The sequence below is a fragment of the Triticum dicoccoides genome, chromosome 6B (assembly GCF_002162155.2).
Source record: "Triticum dicoccoides isolate Atlit2015 ecotype Zavitan chromosome 6B, WEW_v2.0, whole genome shotgun sequence".
Taxonomy (NCBI): Eukaryota; Viridiplantae; Streptophyta; class Magnoliopsida; order Poales; family Poaceae; genus Triticum; species Triticum dicoccoides.
In genome coordinates, this window is record NC_041391.1 from 58,166,823 (window position 1) to 58,178,907 (window position 12,085).

The window sequence follows — 12,085 nt, forward strand, 5'->3', positions numbered from 1 at the left end:
TGAGAAAGACACAACACAAGAAAACGTGAGATGGATTCCTATTAACCAGTGAAGTAAATTTTCTCTCTGGCGTTGGAAATTGCTCTTAACCAAACTTTTCTATTATTGATTCTCAAGGAAGTTCATCCTACTGTAAACCTAAATTCTGTAATTCACGAGCAACCCCAATGGACTCAGATAAATCAAGGATGTAGCAATAAAAGACCTGAAGGAAATGGAGCATATTAAAATCCATAGTTCTGGTAAAAGGATGCCCTTCCCACACAGCAGGTCAGTAGCCACGCAAGCTCATAAAGTCATAATTCATATGATAAATTCAGAGATGCCACTTGCCATCATTCAGTATGGCTATGATGAGAACCATGAATAATGCCAGAAGAACAAACCTGCAACCGTAAAAGACAGCAAGATTAGCGGTGGTGAAATACTGTCATGACTACCTACTATTGGATTTGCTGCTGCATTGAAATACTGTCATGATTACCTACTATTGGATTTGCTGCTGCATTCTTACCACTATACGTATGGTGATGCAAACGGCATAAGTTTGCAGCCAAGTAGTACAAATCGTCAGAACTCTTGTAGTAGAAGAAAACAGAGGAACTTCAGCTGAACTTTACCGTGTAGTTCATCATGCAGAGGCCAGCACGGTGTCGACGCAGACCTGGCAGCGTCCGTCGTGCCCGACAGAGCATTGCCGCAGGTGCCAAACAAAATCCCAACAAAGACAATGAACATTAAGGCCTTGCACAATGGGAGATGCTTAGGGAGGTGCTTAGAAAAATAAACCGGGTTTTTCTGAAGCACCGGTGCCTATTTCTATAGGAGAGACGCTTAGTTAAGCGTCTATCCTGTATAAATAAGCACCGGTGCTTAAGGAAATCCTGGTTTATTTCTCTAAGCACCTCTCTTAAGCACCTTCCATTGTATAAGGCCTAATGATTGCAGGAAGTGAATAGAAAATCCATAGTTTTGATGTATAACTATATAAGACAAGATTATTTTTTGCATACAACTGTATCTTACAGCATAGTAAAACTTTTCTATTATTAATTCTAAAGGAATTTATTTACCCTAACATCTTAATATTTCAAGGTTTTAACAAAAGAACATATAGTTTAGGAATGAATGGACTACATGAGTATGAGAAAACATTTATACCTTTTACTACATATTGATAAGCTTCATTATCAGTTGTTTGACTTTAAAAAACAGCAAGATAAGGAACCTTGGTTGATTAAAGATCCATTTATTCACCAATATATCAAAGATCCATTTATGCACCAATATAATAATACCATGCTCATCTATTAGACCTAAAATCTCATAGTCCACGAAACATCTTTGACTATCTTCTCAAGACATAATCACCTAACTAAATCCAACTAAAATCTCAAATCACAGAGAAATTTGGTTCAATATCACAATCACCTAACTAAATCCAACTTGTTCAGGATTATTTAATACACAGTACATCTTTGACTATCTCCTCAAGATCACAATCAACTAACTGATCCATTGAAAATCTCATAATCCAACATAAAATTTGGTTCAAGATCACAATCGCCTAACTAAATCCAAAAAAAATTCAAGTTTATTAAAAAAATTATTTATCCACCAATATAATAACCAACAAGCTCACTTACTAGACCTAAATTCGCATAATCTACCGAACATCTTTTACTAGCTCGTCAAGATCACAATCACCTAACTAAAATCCAATCAAAACCTCATAATCCACCGAAAAATTTGGTCAAAAGATCACAATCACCTAACTAAATCCAAATTGTTTCAAACTAAATTAAATATCTGTTCATCCATCAATATAGTAATCACCATGCTCATCTACTAAACCTAAAATCTCATAATCCACAAAACATCTTTGATTATCATCTCAAAACACAATCACCTAACTAAATCCAACTAAAATCTCATAAATCACAGAGAAAATTGGTTCAATATCGCAATCATCTAACTAAATTCAAATTATTCAAGATTAATTAATCGACGAACATCTTCTTCCCAAGATCACAATCTACTAACTAAATCTATCGAAAATCTCGTAATCCACCGTGAAATTTGTTCAAGATCACAATCGCCTAACTACATCCAAATTGCTCCATGTTTACTAAGGCCCATTTATCCACCGATGTAATAACAACCATGCTAACTTAATTACTAGACCTAAATTAACATAATTCACCAAACATCTGTGACTAACTCGTCGAGACCACAGTCACCTAACTAAATCAACAAAACCTTAAAAATACCATAAAATTGGTTGCAAAATAGCAATCACCCACTACAAGAAATATGTCAACTTGTGACCACCACTATTGGTCACTGAAAGGTCATAAATTTCCATTTACGACCTTTTTTGACCAAAAACAGAAGGTCAAAAGCTGACAGTCGTAAACTGACTATAGCGACCTTTCTTTTGGAATGGTCAAAGACGTTTATGACCAAAATATTCCTACTGTGGCGTTTTGGTCACTAGCAACCTCCCCCAGGCCATGTAGGCATCCAGCGTGGCAAGCTGATGTGGCACAAGATTCAGCCCGGTCCAATTCAATTTTCTACATGGGCCAAGCCCAATAATTCGGCCTTTTTACTGTATTTTTTTCCTATTAATTTTTGCTAGCTACATGGGCCTGGCCCAGCAATTCAGCCTTTTTATTTCTAGATGCGGCCTTTTACAGCGTATGATCTTTTATTTTTTGCCGTTTTATTTTCCACTATTTTACATTTGTCCCAAATATCATAATATCATACACTGGTCCCACGCATGAGTCATGTTTCCATTGCACACATTTTCAAATCACATACATAATTACTATTTCATATGAAACAGAAATTGTAGTTCTGAAAAATACATGAAATTCAGAGAGAAAATACATTAAATCACATACATAATTACTATTTCATTCACAAATAGATAGAAGATACATTAAATTCCCAGATAACCCTTCCCCTACTGCTGCTAATTCAGATGTACAAAAGCAGGATCATCAGGTTTTACAAAACGCCAACACTCTCCTACTCCTTGTGCTCACCCTTCTGATGTACAGACACCTTTTAGATGAATTTGTCTGCAGAAAACATCAAAGAATCTAGTAAAAAACTGGAATCATCAGGTTCTAACAGACTGAAAGCAACACTGAAATATATTTAGATCAGGGTAAAAACAGTAAACCAACAGGAAATACAAAGTTAAAAAGCATTGGAAATAGACAAGAAAATAAGGGCGTTAATGTAGCTGCAATTTACAATGTGAGAAGACCAGGAAATTAGAGATAAAGCATGGAGTATGATAAATGTGGGACTTTACATTGTAATAGAAATTGAGGATATACAATGAAAAAATAGAGGAATTCCACTGTAAATACCTGCAGTTTATACAATGTATAAAATGGGTTATTTATAGTGTAACTCCCTAAAAAAATCTTAGGTATTCCACTGTAATACCTACAAGTTTTACAGTGACTATGCAGTAAATTACACTGTAAAACTGGGCGATATTACAGTAAAATGAAACTAAAAAAGCACACTATAGGAATGACAACAATGAAGTAGGCACAAAGACAACATTTTAGACACATCAGAGAAAATTCACTCAATAAGAAGTCAGCACTCTTAAGAAACCATTTTAAACGACCAATGATCCACCACTCATGATGTAACTAGGTCTACTTCCAAGTGGACGCATGATTCACTTGGTGTATTGTTGCAGAAGTGAAGAAAACAAACCCACGGTGAATGACCGACAGTTGGCACTTGATGTGCGCATCCACCCTAGCTGAACAATCCAGCTCAATCGGGTCTACTAGAACAGAATGAAAAACTAACACTGTAAATCTACGGAGGATCACCAACAACATCCCACACTTGGATGCACACCCAGCAAGCAGATAGACAGCAACAAATGGACATTCTATATGAGAACAAAACAGCATTGATCAAGCAGATGTTACGAGGACAGATATGTGACTGCTACAGATGAGTGAATTATCAAAAAAAGGAAGAGCTACAGATATGCATCTGCCTGCCAAATACACAAGACTAGTGCAGCTAAAGGATGATGGGAAATTTGCATCTAATGCTACCAATTAATTTCAGTGCATGACAAGACAAAAAGCATGGCATCAACAACATCATCAGCAGCATACTACCATCGTAAATAGCAGCACAACAGCAACAGTAGGTAGTAGAAGTAGAAGAGTGAGGGCGCTATCGTGCACAGGGGCACGACTAGGAGTCGGGGAGGACGGGGCCGGAGTAGGTGAAGAGGCCATCATCCTCCTTGTGGTGCATGCCGGCCGTTGTGACGGCCTTGACTTGCTGGCCATCGCCTGATTTTGCTCCCCCACCCGCTGCTCCGCCTGCAGGAATATATACCAATAAAACGAGGTAAAATGAGAACCAATAGAGCACTTTCTGTATTACCAGAACAAAACTGAAATTCAAACAATAACATGGCCCTTGGTATGGAAACAATTCTGCAGGTATATACCAATAAAATGAGGTGAAATGAGAACCAACGGCACAATGTCCAAAAAAGGCCAGTAGACAAGTAGCAGTACTGGTTGCATATATAGACTAGTAGCAGTACTATGTGCAGCAGTTTTAACAAGTCAAATAATTTTACTGTAGACAAGTTGCATATATAGACTAGTAGTAGTACTGTAATCTAACAGTGGCTAAAGCATACAAGAAACATATTGCAGTGTACTCTAGCCCAAATGAATTCCCACGCATGCCTTGTTTCAGATTAGACACTTTCTTACAACTGAATTCCAGATACAATTGGTTTAAGCTCCATGTGTACTAATTAAGAAGGAGGGTGAGGAGGTGGTACTCCAGGACCTCAAACAGCAGCCAGATGGCGGTGGCGCCCGCAAGCACCCCGCCAGAGATCTTCTTGTTCCTTCACAGGAAGAGGTCGGCAGCTGCAAGCATAACAACACATAAGCACAGCAAATCAGAAGCCCAGATGAACAAGCAATCTATCTACTCCTAGAAAACAAACAAAGCATCTCAGGGTTTAAGCTAGTACTAGGATGCAGCACTAGTTTCGGCTGCTTCCCCTGCAAAGCAGCAGCAGCAGAATCGCACAATCACTTCAACCCAACGCAGGAACAGAGAAGCTTCAGGTACAAATAGTACTAATCTGATGCTACCCTATTCACACCCTGCGGGCGGGCAATGCCGCGGAAACTGGGCCCGGAAAATCGCAGATCGGGACGCTTCCTACACACACTAGTAATCAGCGAGACCTATCTCCGACGAACACAAATTTTCCACAGAGGCCAGAGCAACCGCAGATTTGCCTCCCTCGGACACGAAACCGTGAGCGCGGCGAAAGCAAAGCGCGGGGAGCACCCGAGCGGGGGGAGGGGGTGCTCACGCTTGCCGCCGCCGAGGACGGAGTGGATGGGCTTCTCGCAGCCGAAGAGGCGGTAGATCTTGGCCTTGACGGACGACGACGACCCCGACTTCCCCTCGTCGTCCGACGAGGAGGACGAGGAGGAGGATTCCCGTGGAACTTCTCCGTGATCTTGTCCATCATCGACTCCTCCTTGTGCTCCGCCATGGATGCTTCGCTCGCTCGCTCGCCCGTCGCCCCCTCTCCCCTCTCTCTCTCTCTCAACCCACAACTGGTAGTTACAGTAGCATAGGCCCGTCGAGGCAGAGCAGGGAGGAGCGGTCGACGGGGGTGGGCGGCGCGATTGGAGTGGGGATGGGGATGGGTGCGGTGGAGGAGGGGGGAGGCTTGATTTGGGCATGGCGTTGTGGCTGGGTGGGGTGGAGAATCGCCGCGGCCCGATCTCCGCCCGCTCCGACGAGATCGAGGGGAGGATCGAGAGGAGCTAGGGTTTGTGCGGGTGAGGAAGGGAGGGAAAGAAAGGAGGCGGGGGTGGATGGAAATTGACCCGGAGGACATAGCTAGGGTTTCGGGGTTGGTGTGGATGGGTCGAGGACAGACGTTGGATCCCTGAGCATCCGACGGTGTTGGATGCACGATCCGCGTGATTTGTGCATGGACCAATCAGAATGCAGTACGATGTTATGACCATCTAAATTGGTCGTAGTTGACTTAAAATAATTTGTTAAAATCATTTAAACTACTTTATGATCTGAGAAATAATTTGTTAAAAATGGAAAACCTTCTTGTTGTGTCACCAAAATGTGAAAAAGTTTTCAGAAAAAAAACATGGAATAAGATAAATATCTTTAAAAAGGTGTCGCGGAAATGAGTTTTTGCAAAAAAAAAAAATCCATTTTCCGAGTGCCCGAAATGAGGTTTTTTTGTGAAGGGCCTACCAAATATTTGTTGCAAAATTGGACCAAATAATTTTTATAAAATACTAGGTCATATTTAATGCACAATTAACCAAATGGTTGTGTGTCAAAAGTTTTGATCCACCTCTGATGAAAAAGACAAATATCCGCCGATTCAGCAGGAAGCAGGTCAAATTTGAACTGCAGCTGCCTCATAGTTTGCTATTTATTTTTTCCAAAAATCATTTCTAGGTACATAAGTACCTATTTAATCAGAGAAACACCAAAAAAATTCCAAGATTCAACAACTAGCTAGGAACGGTCATTCCCGCCGTTTTGACCGCATTTTGAAACGGGCATAAAAAATTCAAAAAAATCAAAAAATTAGGAAACCTTCGCATTGTGTCATCATATGTGGCCAAGTTCCCATAAAAAATAACAAACTTGTAATACGACAATTATTTTAAAAAAGTGTTCTCAGAAACGAGCTATCACGTGTGGAGATCAATGACTTTCAAGCCAAATGATCAATCTTATGGCCACATTCATGGCATAGTTTGTTCAAATGATCTCATATTGTGCACAAGGGTGCATATTAGAATGGCAAACAATGTTGCCTCAGGAAGTTTTCATTTTCGTTGGACGAAAAAACCATTTTCCATTTTCCGAGTGCCCGAAAGGAGGTTTTTTAGTGAAGGAACCACCAAATAATTGTTGCAAAATTGGACCGAATCATTTTTCTAAAATACTACGACATATTTAATGCACAATTGACCAAATGGTTGGGTGTAAAAAGTTTTGATCCACCTCTCGTGAAAAAGACAAATTTCCGCCGATTCAGTTGGAAGCGCGTCAAATTTGAACTACAACTGCCTCATAGTTTGCTATTTATTTTTTTCAAAAAAAATTCCAAGATTCAACCACTAGCTACGAACGGTCACTCCCGCCGTTTTGATCGCATTTTGAAACGGGCATAAAAATTTCAAAAAAAATCATAAAATTGGGAAACCTTCGCATTGTGTCATTATATGTGGCCAAGTTCCCAGGAAAAATAACAAACTTGTAATACGACAATTATTTTAAAAAAGTGTTCTCAGAAATGAGCTATCATTTGTGAAGATTCATGGTTTTCAAGCCAAATGATCAATCTTATGGCCACATTCGTGGCATAGTTTGTTCAAATGATCTCATATTGTGCACAAGGGTGCATATTGGAATGGCAAACAATGTTGCCTAAGGAAGTTTTCATTTTCTTTAGACGAAAAAACCATTTTTCATTTTCCGAGTGCCCGAAATGAGGTTTTTTTTGTGAAGAAACTACCAAATAATTGTTGCAAAATTGGACCAAATCATTTTCCTAAAATACTAGGCCATATATAATGCACAATTGATAAAATGGTTGGGTGAAAAAAGTTTTGATCCACCTCTGATGAAAAAGACAAATTGTCGTCGATTCAGTTGGAAACGGGTCAAATTTGAACTGCAATTGCCTCATAGTTTGCTATTTATTTTTTGCAAAAATCATTTCTAGGTACATAAGTATATATTTAATCATAGAAACACCAAAAAATTCCAAGATTCAACCACTAGCTAGGAACGGTCAAGCCCGACGTTTTGACCGCATTTTGAAACGGGCATAAAAAATTCCAAAAAAATCAAAAAATTGGAAAACCTTCGCATTGTGTCATTATATGTGACCAAGTTTCCAGGAAAAATAATAAACTTGTAATACGGTAATTATTTTAAAAAAGTGTTCTCAGAAATGAGCTATCAAGTGTGAAGATTCATTGCTTTCAAGCCAAATGATCAATCTTATGGCCACATTCATGACATAGTTTGTTCAAATGATCTCATATTGTGCACAAGGGTGCATATTGGAATAGCAAACAATGTTGCCTAAGGAAGTTTTCATTTTCGTTGGACGAAAAAACCATTTTCCATTTTTCGAGTGCCCGAAAGGAGGTTTTTTTGTGAAGGAACTACCAAATAATTGTTGCAAAATTAGACCAAATCATTTTTATAAAATACTAGGCCATATTTAACACAATTGACAAAATGGTCTGGTGTAAAAAAATTTGATCCACCTCTCGTGAAAAAGACAAATTTCTGCCGATTCAGTTGGAAGCGGGTCAAATTTGAACTGCAGCTGCCTCATAGTTTGCTATTTATTTTTTCCAAAAATTATTTCTAGTTACATAAGGACCTATTTATCATAAATACATGGTTTGGTGGCGATACGTCGAGGTTTGGGCGGTGGCCGAGGGCCCCAACTCTAGAGCGCGTAAACTCGCATGCCCGCCGCGTGGTCACCGCGTGACCGTGGCGTTGCCATGTGTTCTGGGCGGCCTAGGCATGTCTAGTGGGTTGGGCACTCCCCAGGTTGGTGCTAGGAAGAAAATTACAACATAAGATTCTCACGAGGAGACCAATCGATGCTCAAACATGAATTAGCAGCCAAGTGTTTGATTAGCGGTACGAGAAATGTACATGGCTAATGGGCGTGAGTTTTGGCTGAGGATGATCAGTTACTAAGAAGACCGTTTTCACAAATTTTCAGCTCAAAAGGAGGAGTCTAGGTGGTACTTGCTTTGCAAACCACCACACTGGACATAAATACGAATGTTGAAGCTCGGCTCAAAATAATGAATGGATTGAGCTGGCATTTGGTGGAGGATGGTTATTTGGGCATAGGAAAGCACTGTAGAAAATGGATACTATTTGGACATGCCAAAGTGGTACTTCCTTCACAAACTGTTACTCTGAACAGAATAGGAAAATGAATATTTTTGAATTATTTTTGAATAGGCAAGGAAGGTTTTTACATATTTGACGAAGATATGACCCAAAGAATTTATGAGATTTTTTTGGGAATTTTGAGAATGACAGAAATATAGGTTGCTTCACAACCTAGGGCAAAAACTGCCACATGGACATGACACATAGGCAAAACTAATGAGGTGGCGCCTAGTCATAGCAACCCACCACAATTTACAAGGCTACGACCATCTATATTGGTCGTTAACAACTAGAAATAAGGCAACGGACTAGCGCTGTTAGCTTTATGACCATTTCATGTAAGGAATTATGACCTTTCTGACCAAAATGGTCGCAATGGTTTAGGGTTTGGAGCCCCTCGACAACTTTTAACCAGTTGGTCTCAAATGGTCATAAATTTATGACCAATTTTTCCAGGGTCACTGACAGAAGGTCATAAGTTGACATATTTCTTGTAGTGACCTAACTAAATCAAAATTGTCCCAAACTAAATTAAAGATCTGTTTATCCATCAATATAATAATCACCATTCTCTTCTACTAAACCTAAAATCTCATAGTCCAGTAAACATCTTTGACTACATTCTTAAGACACAATCATCTAACTAAATCCACCTAAAATCTCATAATCCAGCATGAAATTCGGTTGAGTATCACAACCACCTAACTAAATTCAAATTTTTCAAGATTAATTAATCCACCAAATATCTTTGACTATCTTCTCAAGATCACAATCAACTAACTAATCCATCAAAAATCTCATAATCCATCATAAAATTTGGTTCGAGGTCACGGTCGCCTAACTAAATCCAATTTGCTCTAAATTTATACGATTCGTTTATGCACCAATATGATAATCAACATGCTCACCTACTATACCAAAATTCACATAATTCACCGAACATCTTTTACTAGCTCATCAAAATCACAACCACCTGACTAAATCCAACCAGAACCTTATAATCCACCGTAAAATTAGGTTAAAAGATCACAATCACCTGAGTAAATTCAAATTGTTCCAAACTAAATTAAATACTCCAACAATATAATAGTCACCATGCTCATCTACTAGACCTAAAATCTTATAATCCACGAAACACCTTTGATTATCATCTCAAGACACGATCACCTACCTAAATCCAACTAAAATCTCATAAATCACAAAGAACTTTGGTTCAATGACACAATCACCTAACTAAATCCATATTGTTTAAGATTAATTAATACACCGAACATCTTTAACTATCTCCCCGGGATCACAATCAACTAAATCCATTGAAAAATCTCGTAATTCACCATGAAATTTGTTCAAGATCACAATCACCTAACTAAATCCGAATTGCTACATGCTTACTAAAGAAGTCACAACTTCCTTGAGATTGAGGTTTCTTCTACCTCTAATGGCTTCTTTATTTCCTAAGAAGAGTATATCCATGATCTTGCTCGTGTTGCTCTTACTGATGAGTACATGTTAAGACTGCTATGGAGCCCAACATCCACCTTTGTGTCCACCTTCGCTCCCTGTAAGTCCGAACGGGCGTCCGTTGCCTGGTGGCAGGTTGCTATGTGTGCTGTCTTGATCCCACATCCCGTGTTTCCTTGCTGGACGACACCATAACCGCATACTCAAGCACCACCAATGGCGAGCAGGAGCTTAGACAATCGACGCATACCCGAATTTTACCCACGGGACGTGTCCGAGAACACAACGCTACCTATCGTCAAGGCCAAGGGCGCACATTAGGAGAACGTGGGATGCTTAATCAAGTGTGTGACAAAAAATCCGCAAACAGGACAAGGACACCAAGCCGGATCAGCGGGGAACGAAGAATGAACAGGCATGTGGGATGCTGGATCAAAGTCCATCTGCTGCCACTACCCCAGTCTCTCCTCTGTTGCCTTGTTTATCAGTTATTTTCAGTAATGGCATCATCACCTTGAGTAACTTGTGTGGCCCTCATCTCTATCCACCAATATAATAATCAACATGCTCACCTACTAGACCTAAATGCACTTAGTCCATCGAACATCTTTTACTAGCTCGTCAAAATCACAATCACCTAACTAAATCCAACCCAAACCTTATAATCCACTGTAAAATTAGGTTAAAAGATCACAATCACCGAACTAAATCCAAATTGTTCCAAACTAAATTAAATATATGTTTATCCACCAATATAATAATCACCATGCTCATTTATTAGATCTAAAATCTCATAGTCCACCAAACATCTTTGATTATCTTCTCAAGACACAATCACCTAACTAAATCCAACTAAAATCTCATAAATCACCATAGTTAAAAAAGGCGCGCCTAGGCTCTAGGCGTTGGCAAAACGCATTGTGCATAACTACACTTAATCTACACATAGTTGTGCATAAGCATACACTTTGGTTAGTAAAGCGCAAGGGGTGGCAAAACGCATAATTTACGCCTAGCACTTTTTTGAACTATGTAAATCACAGAGAAATTTAGTTCAATATCACAATCACCTAACCATATCCAAATTGGTCAAGATTGAGTAATACATCAAATATCTTTGACTATCTCCTCAAAATCACAATCAACTAACTAATCCATCAAAAATGTGATAATCCACCATAAAATTTGATTGAAGATCACAACCGCCTAACTAAATCCAATTTTCTCAAGTTTACTTTAAATCCATTTATCCACCAATATAATAACCAACATGCTCACCTACCAGACACAAGTTCACATCTTTTACTTGCTCGTCAAGATCCCAATCACCTAACTAAATCCGAGCAAAACCTCATAATCCATCGTAAAATTTGATTAAAAGATCACAATCACCTACCGAAATCCAAACTGATCCAAACTAAATTAAATATATGTTTATCTACCAATATATTAATCACCATGTTCATTTACCATACCTAAAATCTCATAATCCACTTAATATTTTGACTATCTTCTCAAGACACGATCACCTAACTGAATCCACCTAAAATCAAATAAATCACCGAGAAATTTGGTTCAATATCTCAATCACCGAACTAAATCCAAATTG

General features: G+C 39.0%; 1 pseudogene; it reads right to left on the reverse strand.

Moving 5' to 3' along the window:
- Positions 1–4,760: 4,760 nt before the first annotated feature.
- Positions 4,761–5,590, reverse strand: LOC119320732 (annotated as a pseudogene).
- Positions 5,591–12,085: the final 6,495 nt, after the last annotated feature.